The sequence below is a fragment of the Arvicanthis niloticus genome, chromosome 14, assembly GCF_011762505.2.
Source record: "Arvicanthis niloticus isolate mArvNil1 chromosome 14, mArvNil1.pat.X, whole genome shotgun sequence".
In the NCBI taxonomy this organism is placed as follows: domain Eukaryota; kingdom Metazoa; phylum Chordata; class Mammalia; order Rodentia; family Muridae; genus Arvicanthis; species Arvicanthis niloticus.
In genome coordinates, this window is record NC_047671.1 from 377,414 (window position 1) to 389,547 (window position 12,134).

At 36.1% G+C, this 12,134-nt stretch overlaps 1 pseudogene; it reads left to right on the forward strand.

The window, feature by feature from the left end:
• Positions 1 to 421: 421 nt before the first annotated feature.
• The window catches only part of LOC143434420 (glyceraldehyde-3-phosphate dehydrogenase pseudogene), a 180,199-nt pseudogene continuing 168,486 nt past the window's right edge, over positions 422 to 12,134 (forward strand).

Genomic DNA, 12,134 nt, shown 5'->3' on the forward strand with positions numbered 1-12,134 from the left:
AGGTGTTTTGCCTGTTCTTGGGCACCAGGCCCTTGTCACTAGCTGCAGCTCCCCATAGATTTGTGGTCATCAGTCATGTAAGGGCAATGCCCCAATCCCTTCCACTGGTAGAGGCTGTGATCTGTGGTCATGTAGGCTCAAGACAGATCTCCATTTTAATGAGGCACCTAAAAACCTGAAGGGTTTGACCAATGAGCTTTCCTTACCAGTCACTCCTCCCTGAAAAAGGTATTTAATCTCAGGCCTACCCTGAGAAATGGGGTATGATTTTACTCATCCACTTTCCAGTATGGCAATAAATGCCTTAAAACAATGGACTGCCTCTTTTCACTGGGATCCGCTGGGAGTAGCCATGGAGAAGGCCTTTGCCTATAGAACCACCATCTAATCTCCTGTAGAAGGCCTCTCGGCACTCCTAGTCATGACCAAGCTCAAGCCTAATCCAACCTCCAACAAATCAAGGACTCTTTCTCGGAGGGACCGGCTGGAGCTCTCTCTTTTCCTCTCTAGCCCTGGACTAGATCCAGCCCTCAGGGCTTCACTCCATTCTCAGCTCTTCCTTGGCCACAAGGTATGTGGGAACAATGACCAAACAAAAATTGAGGGAATGGCCAACCAAAGACTGGTTGAGCCTGAGACCCTTGCTATGAGAGGGAGCCCACCCCTGACACTGTTAATGATATTCTGCTATTGCAAACAGGAGCCTAACATAACCAACATCAAAAAGGCTTTCCTCAGCAACTGATGGAAACATATGCAGAGACCCACAGCCAAACATTGGGCAGAGCTTGGGAAATCCTACAGAAGATAGGGAAGAAAGATTGTAGGAGCCAGCACCGGGTCAAGGACACCACAAGAAAACCCACAGAATCAACTAACCTGACTGAACCACCAACCAGGGAAAATGCATGGGACTGACCTTAAATCCTCTGCATATATGTCACAATTGTGCAGCTTGGTCTTCATGAAGGACACCTAACAGCAGGTATAGAGGCTGTCTCTGACTCTGTTGCCTGCCTTTTGGACACTTTCCTTCTTCTAGGCTGCCACTTCTAGCCTCAATAGGAGAAGTAACTCCTAGTCTTACTGTAAGGAGATAGGCCAAGACTGGTTGATATCCATGGGAGGCTTTCCTTTTTCTGAAGAGAAGAGGAGGAGGGGTGGATTGGGGGGAGGAGCTGAAAGGAGAGGAGGGAGGGAAATCTGTGGTCAGAATATAAGGTAAATCATAAAATTAATTATAAATATGAATCAAAATCCAACTATATTTGTCTATAAGAAACATAGCTTTCAAGACAGACATTGACTTACTGGATAAAAGTACTTTAATCAAATGAAAACAAGGAATAAACAGCCATTGGTATCCCAATATCTGGTAAAGTAGGCTTCAAACTAGAACTGTTAACCAAGAAGACACTACTATACTAAACATATAGTCAACAGACTATGGTGGACACTTTCTTAAAAAAAAATACTGCTAGATTTAGAGGCACATACATCAAAACATGAATAATATTCTATTGTCAATACTCAGGTCATCTGAACAATAAATAGAGAAAAATCAGAATTAATTGATAAGATCATGCATCAAATGAGCTTATCAGATTGCTGCAGAATAGTTCATCCAAATACCAAAACAAACAAACAAAAATGCACATTCTAATCAGCAGCATGTAGAAGCTCTCCTAAAGTAGACAATATCCTGGTCCTGGGACACAAAAATGTCTTAGTTAGCTTATAAATGTTGAAATAATTCCTTGTATTTTATCTGACCATAATACAATACAACTTAAAATTGAGAACACATAAAACTCATGGAGATTATAGAACTCATTACTGAATGATGAATGAATCAAGAAGAAAGAAATAAAAAATTTATGAAAAATAAAGGAAAATGAAGACATAACACAACAAAACTTCTGGAACACCTCAAAAGCGGTGTACAAAAGAAATTTTCAGCTCTATGTGCTTACATCACAAAGATCAGAAAAATTACAAATAAATGACTTAAAATGCATCACAAAATTTTGACAAACAAGTACAAAGCAAATGCAAATTCAGTTGACAGCAAGAAATAATAAAACTCAAAAAGGAAACCACTGAAGTAGAAGCAAAGGAGACAAAATATAGAATCAAATAATCTAAGATCTGGCTCTTTGAGAAAATAAATAAGATCAAGAGAACCCTCACCAAACTAACCAAAAGAAAGAAAGAGGAGATACAAATAAACAGAATCAGAAAAGAACAAGGAACTATAACAACAGATACATCCAAGATAGAATAATTATCATAAAGAAAAGGATTTTAATAAGGTGGAGAAAAAGAAAATTTGACTCACTTCTTGAATGGGTGTAAACTGATAAAAGATATATGGAAGGCATTATGGTTGTTATTCAAGAAATTGGGACTATATCTATCCTTTGACCTAATAATCTCATTGCTTGGTGTATATTCAAAGGAAATAACATCAACATATCAAAGGGACACCTGCATGCACATAATGGAATAGATAAGTACGATCAATATATGTGTTCATTAATTGATAATTATTTTTAAAATGTCACATCTGCAAACAACAAAATACTTGATGGATCTCTTTGATATGTTGAGTGAAACTAGCCAAAAATGGAAAAAGTAGGTTATCTATATTCTTTTTCATACATGAGTATTTAAGGAAAGGTAACTTATACTGTGTGATACTGACAGAAATGTTATAGAAGAGTGATTACTTGAAGTTGGTTATTGATACCTCAATACAGATTGAAGTAGTAAGTTCTGATGTTCTATAAATTAAAACACAACAAAATATTTTACACATCATATTTCTGTGAATCCCTAGGAGGTAGAATCATCCATGATCCTAAGCACAGCATTGCGTACAGATGTTAAAATATCAAATAACAGACCAGAAATCTGTATAACTATTATACATTAACCAAATATAAATACAATCTTTTTTATTATCAAATTATATCATGTCATACTCTCTGTATACATTTCATTGAAGTTGGACACACACACACACACACACACACACACACACCACACAAAGCATTGTTATAAATTATAATGCAAACATCTGATATACAGGATATTGGCTGCATCCATTCCTTCAAGCTTGAGACAAGAGAAATTATTGTGGTAGTGGTGGTATGCAGCAATAAAAGCTGCTCATTTCATGGTAGCCAGGATTTAGGACTCAAAGAAAGCAAGTTAAGATGATGCTGGAGACAAATGAACTTCCAAGACATACTGCCAATGACCTACTTCCTTTAATGGGGCCAGCTTTCCATATTTACTTCTCAGTAATGTCATCATAGAAGGATGGCCACTTCTCAGTGGATCACTAAGTCCCTTGATGAAAGAAGAGCATTTATGGTTGAATCAGCTCCCCACATTCTCTTCCCCTTTTCTCCCAAAAAACTTTATCCCTGAAAATTACTACATTATGACTCAAGCCTTTTGAAGACTCTTCACCACCAACCAAAGAGTACACATGAAGGGACCCATGGCTCCAGTTGCATATGTAGCAGAGGATTGCCTTATCTGGCATCATGGGAGGAGAGTCCTTTGGTCCTATGGAGGCTTGATGACCCAGCATAGGGGAATGCTAGTGTGCTGAGGCAGGAGTGGGTGGGTAGGTGAGCAGGGATAGTGGGACAGGATAGAGGGTTTCAAGAGGGGAAACTGGGAAGAGGGATAACATTTGAAATGTAAATAAATAAAATAACCAATAAAAAATGTTAAATCTAAAAAAGACTCTTCATATTCAAACTATGCATGGTAGTTGCTTTCTTATGCTTATCTCCAATTCTACAGCATATATTTTCCCTACTGTTGCCTTTATTTTAGCTCTTAGACACTCACAAATCTACCATTATATTTTTATCTTATCCTGTCACTCTAGGTTACACTAGTGGTTTTTTTTTTTTTTTTTTTTTTTTTTTAATGCTGTGATATTTTCACGAGAAGGCTGAGATTATTTACTGTAATCTCTAACGGGTTTTATAATGGAATGTTTTATCTCGTACCTTCTTCCTCCTTGGTATTTGTTTTCATTTTGTTCTTGTTTTTGAAATCTAACCATTATTTGTTCATTACTAGGTAGTATTTGTTAATTCACTAAATAGTCACATATTTTTGTATTTACAAATCTTCTATTTTTTCTTTTGGTTTATCTACTGGATAAATTAATCCCAACTGAGCAATATGTTCTGAAATACTACTTAGAGGTGAATCTTGTTTAAATAGGAGTTTATAAATTTCTTGTTTTAATCTTGTATTGCTTTTCTGCCTTGTTACTGTACATTACCAGCAAAGTAATAAAAATGTGATTCTGTAAAGTATGTTTTTCAATTTCAGCTCTTTATTGTTCTCTGGTCTTTGAAACAATGTCTTCATGTTTTATCGATACAATGTCTTTTTGACCTCTTTGAAGATAAGCAAATATTGGCTTTCATTGTGTTTTCTGTGCTTTCACTTTCTTCCCAATGGCAATTTTCTTTTTTGCTTGGTCTTGCCCTTTCCTGTTCTCAAGTGTCCAGCTTTGTCTGTGTGGCATGCCAAGCTCATCTCTTTTGTTTTTGTTTTTGGAGACTTTTTTTCTTCTTTACAAATGTTTTGTCTCAAATCTGTAGTCACACAAATAGCCTCTAAGTTCAGCAAATACTTTGTGGAAAAAGGTGATTCTCAGGTTTTGAATTTGTTTCTCTAGCCTCTTGTGGTCTCTTTACTGCAGAATATAAATGAGTTTCATTTTAAATCAACCTGAGACTTTATATTTTACAAAGAGCTTAAAATATTAACAATAGTGTCATAAATAAAAAATACATATGCTTTCTTTCCTTTATTGTGTCTGCATTCTTAATGTCTCTGAATTCATGTTTTTGGGATGGACATTGCTAGGTGATATTGCTATTAGTCATTGCTCTCTGATTTGACTTATAAATTATACAGCTTGATATTATTTCTGATAATATTTTTGTGGATTGCCTTAAAAGTTCAGAATCTCTTAATTACAGTTTTGTAATTAGGTCAAAAATGAAATTACAACATAAATGTCTATATATGAGGAATTTTTCATCTTAGCAGTTGCCTACAGACTTTGGTCTTCCAAAATTATTTGGACAGATATTTGGGAAAAAAGATTTTTAAAAATCGTTCACAGTGTTGTTAAACTTTATAATTTTACTCTGATTTTTATTTATAACTCTTACATGTTAGACTGAAATCAATGATAAATTATAATTGATATGAGTAGATTGTCAACTGATGACTTTAATATAATTTCAATATAGTAAATACTCAAAGTAATATTATTCCTCAATATATGAAGGCTTTTGTGGTTATATGCTTCTCTGTGTGCACAGTTTCTTGAGAGAGTATGTACTCTCGTAGTATGGTTTTTTTTCAAAACACTTTATTTATCAGTATTTGTATATACATATATACTTATATGTGTATATATATATATGAAAAATAATTAAATAATAAGATGTATTTAAAAAGTATGGGGGATTGGGAAGAGTGGGAGGAAGGAGAGAAAGGGGAAATTATGTAAATACAGTGCTCATATATAAAATTCTCAAAAAGGAAAGTTTTTAAAAATGTTCAACAAATTAACTAGCATTTTACAATATGAAAATAAATATGACCTATAATTTTGTTGAAGGACACTTTAACTCATTACAAACTTTGAAGTTTAAAATGAAATCAATAAAAATTATTTTACCCAGCATACTAACAAAAACCACAATAACGTTTTATAATTCAAAGTATTTCTGAGAACAAGAAAATGGATTGTCAGGGGCTAAGTCGGCATAGGTAGCCTTGGCGGATAGTACCAAATTAGATAAGGACAAGTGAATCATAGGCAGAGTCATAGTGACCTGACCCCTGAACCTTCATCCAGCTGATACCCTGTTCTGAAAGATATCTGTACTCCCCCTGAGTACTTATGCTCCTGTGACATCCCCTTCCCCACATCCTACATTTTCGTGTTTATAACCCCTGTGTTAAAAAGTAAAAATTATGACTTGATTAAAAAAAAGAAAAAGAAAAAAAAATAACACACAGTGTTTTTTTTTTTTTTTTTTGATTCTGTTCTTTTATTTTCAGACATATATCTAAACAAGTCAGGTTTAGAGAGTCAATTCATATTTAGGATTTAGTTAATACAAAGATGATGCTTTGGTCTATGAATAATGCATATTTTAAGATGCTTTCAGTATTTCCATTTACACAATGAAAGCACATTTAAATATTTTCAATTAACTTTAAAAGTTTATTGATCTCATCCTTTCTACTATTGACTTCTTTGTTTGAAAAGTTCTGTTTTCAGTGGTCTGATGTATATTTCAGTGTTTTTCTTCCAGAATTTTAAGCAAATGTTGATGTTTTCACCTATAAAGCTTGGTTGACATAAAATTCTTGGTTCACAAAGTCATTAGTGAATAACCTTTCATTACCTCTGTTACAGAAGTGCTAGCTGTTATCAGGTTAAACACTGATCCTTGGAACTGTCATTTTAATTCTGCTGAAGAGTTATAAATAACACTTTAGCTAAGAATATACACATAAAATTTCCCAATGACTACGTATGATTATGTACTTAGTGTAGTTTTGAAGAGTACATTTATCTCTGTGCTTTTCAAATTTCAACTGAAGAACCTTTTAATTATAATATTGTGTATTATGCAATAGTTTTCTTTAAGTGAGGCCCTTGTTGTTCATGCTTTTCTCCTGTTATCTGTTTTACCAATTTACTTTTCTCGAATAACAAGGTGATTATTCAGATTATGCTCCCATGTTATTAATTCATTGATTATAGCAATTCATAATAGGTGATCCAAATGGAATAGGGAAAGCATAACTAGGTTAAATATATCACAAAAAGCTAGCATCACATTTTAGACAGTGAGTCATAGGAACTGGGGAGAAGAATAAAATTATTCCGATTGTTTACATTCAAGCAATGTGATCTGCAGCATTTTGGTAACCTCATATTAGTCATTTGAAATACTTCTGTATGCCTTCCTTCCAAAGCATGTATTAAGCATTACAGCACTTCAGTGTCACAAAGTGTAGTCTGTTGCACTTACTGGAGGCAGCAAGTATATCAGTTTCAGATAGGAAGTGACAGTCAGGAGTTTATCTCTATCCTAAGTGGCTCCAAATTCTACCCTCCATGTTTTTTTCTGCTTTCTGTTTTATTTCTGGTTAACTTTGTCCTTCACTTCAGAAGTTCATGCTTCATTGGTTGACAGTTATTATATCACCATATGAAGGGTTTCCACTATCTACCTTTGTTCTCCATTTCTTTCTGCCAAAGCAATTCTCTCCTCTTCCTCTGACAGGATCTATTGGCAAGAAACAAAAGGAAGAAAAAATGCAATATAAAAAGAAAATATATCAGTATATGCAGAATAAATACTTAAACTCATGCCATATATGCTAAGGGATACTCCTTGGCTTTGAATATAGTTTACTTCATAATTATATGTGTGTTATAATATTTCAGTCTAATTTTGGTTGGTTGCCTAGTTTATATAAAACATAAGTAAATGTAGTAACTTCCTATTGTTTTTTCAGTGGTTTTTGGAATAGTAATCTATTGTGGTAGCTGTATCAATTTAGTAATATTGACTATTTCAATAAATTAAAAAATTTACTTAAAAATTCTGCGAAACTTGGACGCCCTTCTATCTTTAGGTATTACTGTGGTTCAGGTCATCTTTTTTCTTCACTGGAGTACTGAAAAGGCTCTCACCTCATCTTTCCCTTTTCAGAAACACTTTACATTAAATGTTTGCCTTCTATAAAGCATAATCCATATGATTACACTAGACACATGACAAACTGTTCAATAGCTTCTTATTCAAATTGGAACATCTGTACTCTGAACATTGCATTACAATGTTGGGGATGCTGTAAGCTTTCAAACTGTCTTTCCAAGGGTATGATGTTCCTTCCCTGCTACACTTTGGAGGTTGGGGGAGTTGTCAGCCTAGCTTCAAATGGCTGAGCCATCTCTTCAGCCTTCTGCTACACTGTTTAAACAACAACTTTTGGAATATGTGAAGCTTGGTTTATACATACAGCTATGTTTGGCCATGACTACCTTCATAAGTTTTCTCTGACTTCTCTGTTATCCTTTATGTGGCAGACTAAATGTCATATTTTTGATAAGTTGTTTCTTAGTTAAGACAGCTTTTTCTTAATCTTCTATTAACTCAAATTATAATTTAAAAATAATTATAATTGACTTTTATAGCAAGTGATGTATTAGTTATCATTATAGTATTTTCAAGTAAAAATAATTATGCTTTTCTCCTTCAATTCTTGCTATGCCCTTATTTCTATTTTTAATGGTTTACTCATATTTACTTAATTTATATGTATATATTACAAACTTGTATTTGAATATACAAGAGAACATATGAGTTTTTCATCTTTCTTTCTTTCTTTCTTTCTTTCTTTCTTTCTTTCTTTCTTTCTTTGCTTTCTAGGCTTGGGTCACCTCACTTAACATGATACTTACCAATTTATCATTTTACAAGTTTAATTGTCTTTTACAGTTTAGTGTATATAAAAGTATCACAATTATGTTATGAATTCATCTGTTGTTGGACAGTTAGATTGCTTGTATTTCCTTGCTATTGTGACTAGAACAGCTATAACCATGCTGTGCAAGCATCTCAGGAGCAGGAGGTAGTATTATTTCCCTATATGCCCAGGAGTGGTATACCTGGGATATAGGAGAAAATGATTATTAACGAGAAGACTGAAAACAAATGCTGTTGAGGAAAGAAAAACTCTTATTTGATGGTAAGAGTGCAAACCAGTAGTCATTACAAAGTCAGCAGGGTGGTTTCAGCCTGACCTTAAGGAGACAAAGTAAACTATTTGCTGTTCTATTTAAGCATATTCTCCTAATATCTATATTTATACACTGAATAAGTGTCATAAAAACCAGAACTCTGTTTTTGTTTGCAAGAGGTTTATTAATAACTCTATCATTATTTTTAAATTTATCAACAATAAAACCTGCTAGTTTACTGGCATATTTTACTATTAACAGATACTGCGTTATAGAATGTTTAATATTAACATGTATAGAGAAATTTGTTCAAAAATCATTTACTTATTCTTTAACATTTTTTTTACAGTCCAAAGGAAATTTTTTCCCTTTCTGTCCTCATCCCATACCTTCTCCCTGATTCCTGTCTCCCACAGGATGTCCTCCCACCCTATCCCCCAACCCACTAGACCTCCCCACTCCCTGGGCCTCAAGGCTCTCCAGAATTAGGTGCATCTTCTAAAACCACACCAGGCAGTCCTTTGCTGTATATGTGTTGGGGGCCTCATATCAGGTGATGCATGCTGCCTGGTTGGTGGCTCAGTGTCTGAGAGATCTTGGGGGTCCAGATTAATTGAGACTGCGGGTCTTACTATGGGTCTGCTGGCCTTCTCAGCTTCTTCCAGCTTTTCCCTAATTCAACCACAGGGGTTCCCAGCTTCTGTCCATTGGTTGGGTGTAAGAATCTGCATCTGACTCTTTCAGCTGCTTGTTGGGCCTCTTGGAGGGCAGTCATGCTAGGCTCCTGTTTAAATGCAAACCATCATAAAAGTAATAGTGTCAAGCCTGGGGTCTACCCCTTGACCTAGATCCAAATTTAGTTCTGTCACTGGATGTTGAGACCCGTACTGCCCGGCTTGGTGGCCACTGTGTTGTGGACCATTCTGTTGCTCAGGACTGCGGGTCAGGACCTAGCAAGAGACGCGAAGAATGGAGACAAGACAGAGGTTTTGATCAAGTCTCAGTTTCTCATTTATTGTCTCTTTTCATGTCTCTCCTCTTTTATTGTCTCTCCTTTTCTCTCTCATTGTCTCCCTCTCTGAAGGGAAGTCCGGGGTATTTATATACTTTGTCATGTGCCTTGCAGGTGTGGATATGATGCATGCCTTACAGGCGTATATAGTGTGGATAGCACGTGCACCATGTGCCTTGCAGGAATGGATATCATGTGCGCCTTGCAGCTGGGGGCACTAAACAGCAAAACAAGATCAGAGTGTGCTCAGCTGTTGTAAGCTGTTGAAAACCAAGTCTCATGACAGGGTATATGGCTCAAGATGGCTGCAAAGCTGACAGTTGCTTTCTAGCCACTTTCTGTTAAAAAGTCGGCTCCCGACAACTGGACCTCCTTTTCCTCAGTATCTTTTCCACTTTTTGTCCCTGCAGTTTTTTTCAGACAGGAACAATTTTGCGTCAGTTTTTGACTGGGATAGCAATCCCATCCCTCCATTTGATATCCTGTTTTTCTACTGGAGGTGGACTCTTTAAGTTCTCTCTCCCCACTGTAGGGTATTTCATCTAAGGTCCCTTGTATCTGTCCAGTGGCTATGGACAAACTGGGTTCACCTGAAAGGAGCGCTGGAAATGAAAAAGAGATGGAGAGGCGAGAAAAACATGGAGCCAAGACAAAGCTTTCTGATTAAGCCTCAAACTTTAACATTCAGCTCCTGTATATATATAGGGAAAGCCCCACCAAACCATCCTTTGTTTCAGATGGATTAAGGCAAGCTCAGCGGGCAGTCTATTCTTCTAAGTGCAGCCAGGGTGGATAATTCCACCTAGGTCCTATTACTAGGTCTATTGTGGTAAACAAGGTCTTTCCTCCCTTTGTTTGAGTTCTGATAGTCTTTCACCTCCCAGGTCTCTGGTATATTCTTGAGGGTCCCCTTTCCACCTTCTGAGGTTGCCTGTTTCCATTTTTTCTGCTGGCCCTCAGGACTTCAGTCCTATTTCTTTCCCCCAATACCTGATCATGTCCCCCCTTTCCCCTCCCTATTCCTTTTCCTACCCAGGTCCCTCTCTCCCTCTGCCCCCATGATTGCTTTCATCTCCCTTCCAAGTGGGACTGAGGCATTTTCACTTGGCCCTTTGGCTTGTTAACCTCCTTGAGTTCTGTGGATTGCATTCCGGGTATTCTGTATTTTTTTGTGTGTGTGTGGCTAATATTCAGTTTTTAGTGAGTACATACCATGCATGTTCTTTTGTGTCTGAGTTACCTCACTCAGGATGATATTTTTTAATCCCATTTGCCTACAAAACTCATAATGTCCTTGTTCTTAATAGCTGAGTAGTATTTCGTTGTGCAAACTAACCACATTTTCTGTATCCATTCTTCTGTTCTTCTGGGTTGTTTTGAGCTTTTGTCTATCACAAATAAGCCCACTATTTACATAGTGGAACACATGCTCCTGTGATGCCTGGGGCATCTCTTGAATATATGCTTAAGAGTGGTATAGCTGAATCTTCCAGTAGAACCATTTCCAATTTTCTGAGGAACCTCCAGATTGATTTCCACAGTGGTTCTACTAGTTTACAATCCCACCAACAATGGAGGAGTGTTCCTCTTTTTCCATATTTTTGCCAACATGTGCTGTCACCTGAGTTTTTGACCTTAGACATTCTGATTGGTGTAAGGTAGAATCTCAAGGTTGTTTTGATTTGTGCACTAAGGACTAAGGATTTCCTGATCACTAAGGACTTCGAACATTTCTTTAAGTACTTCTCAGCCATTTGAGATTTCTTTGTTATGAATTTTCTGTTTAGTTATGCCCCCATTTTCTGATTGGGTTGTTTGGTTTTTTGGTGGTTAATTTCTTGAGTTCTTTATGTATTTTGGATATTAGCCCTCTATTGGATTTCCCAATCTGTAGGTTTCTGATTTGTCCTATTGACTATGTCCTTTGCTTTACAGAAGCTTTCTAGTTTCATGAGGTCCCATACTTGATCTTAGAACCTGAGCCACTGGAGTTCTATTTGGAAATTTTCACACACATCCCCCGCACCCCTTGCCCCATGCCAATGAGTTCAAGGCTCTTTCTTACTTTCTCTTCTATTAGAATCAATGTATCTGGTTTTATGTTAAGTTCCTTGATACACTTGGTTAGGAGCTTTGTATAAGATGACAAATAGGGATCAATTTTTATTTTTCTACATTCAGACTACCAGTTAGAACATCACCATTTATTGAAGATGCTTTCTTTTTTCCATTGTATATTTTTGGATTTTTGTCAAAGATCAAGTGTCTATAAGTGTATGGCTTTATTTCTGGGTCTTCAATTCT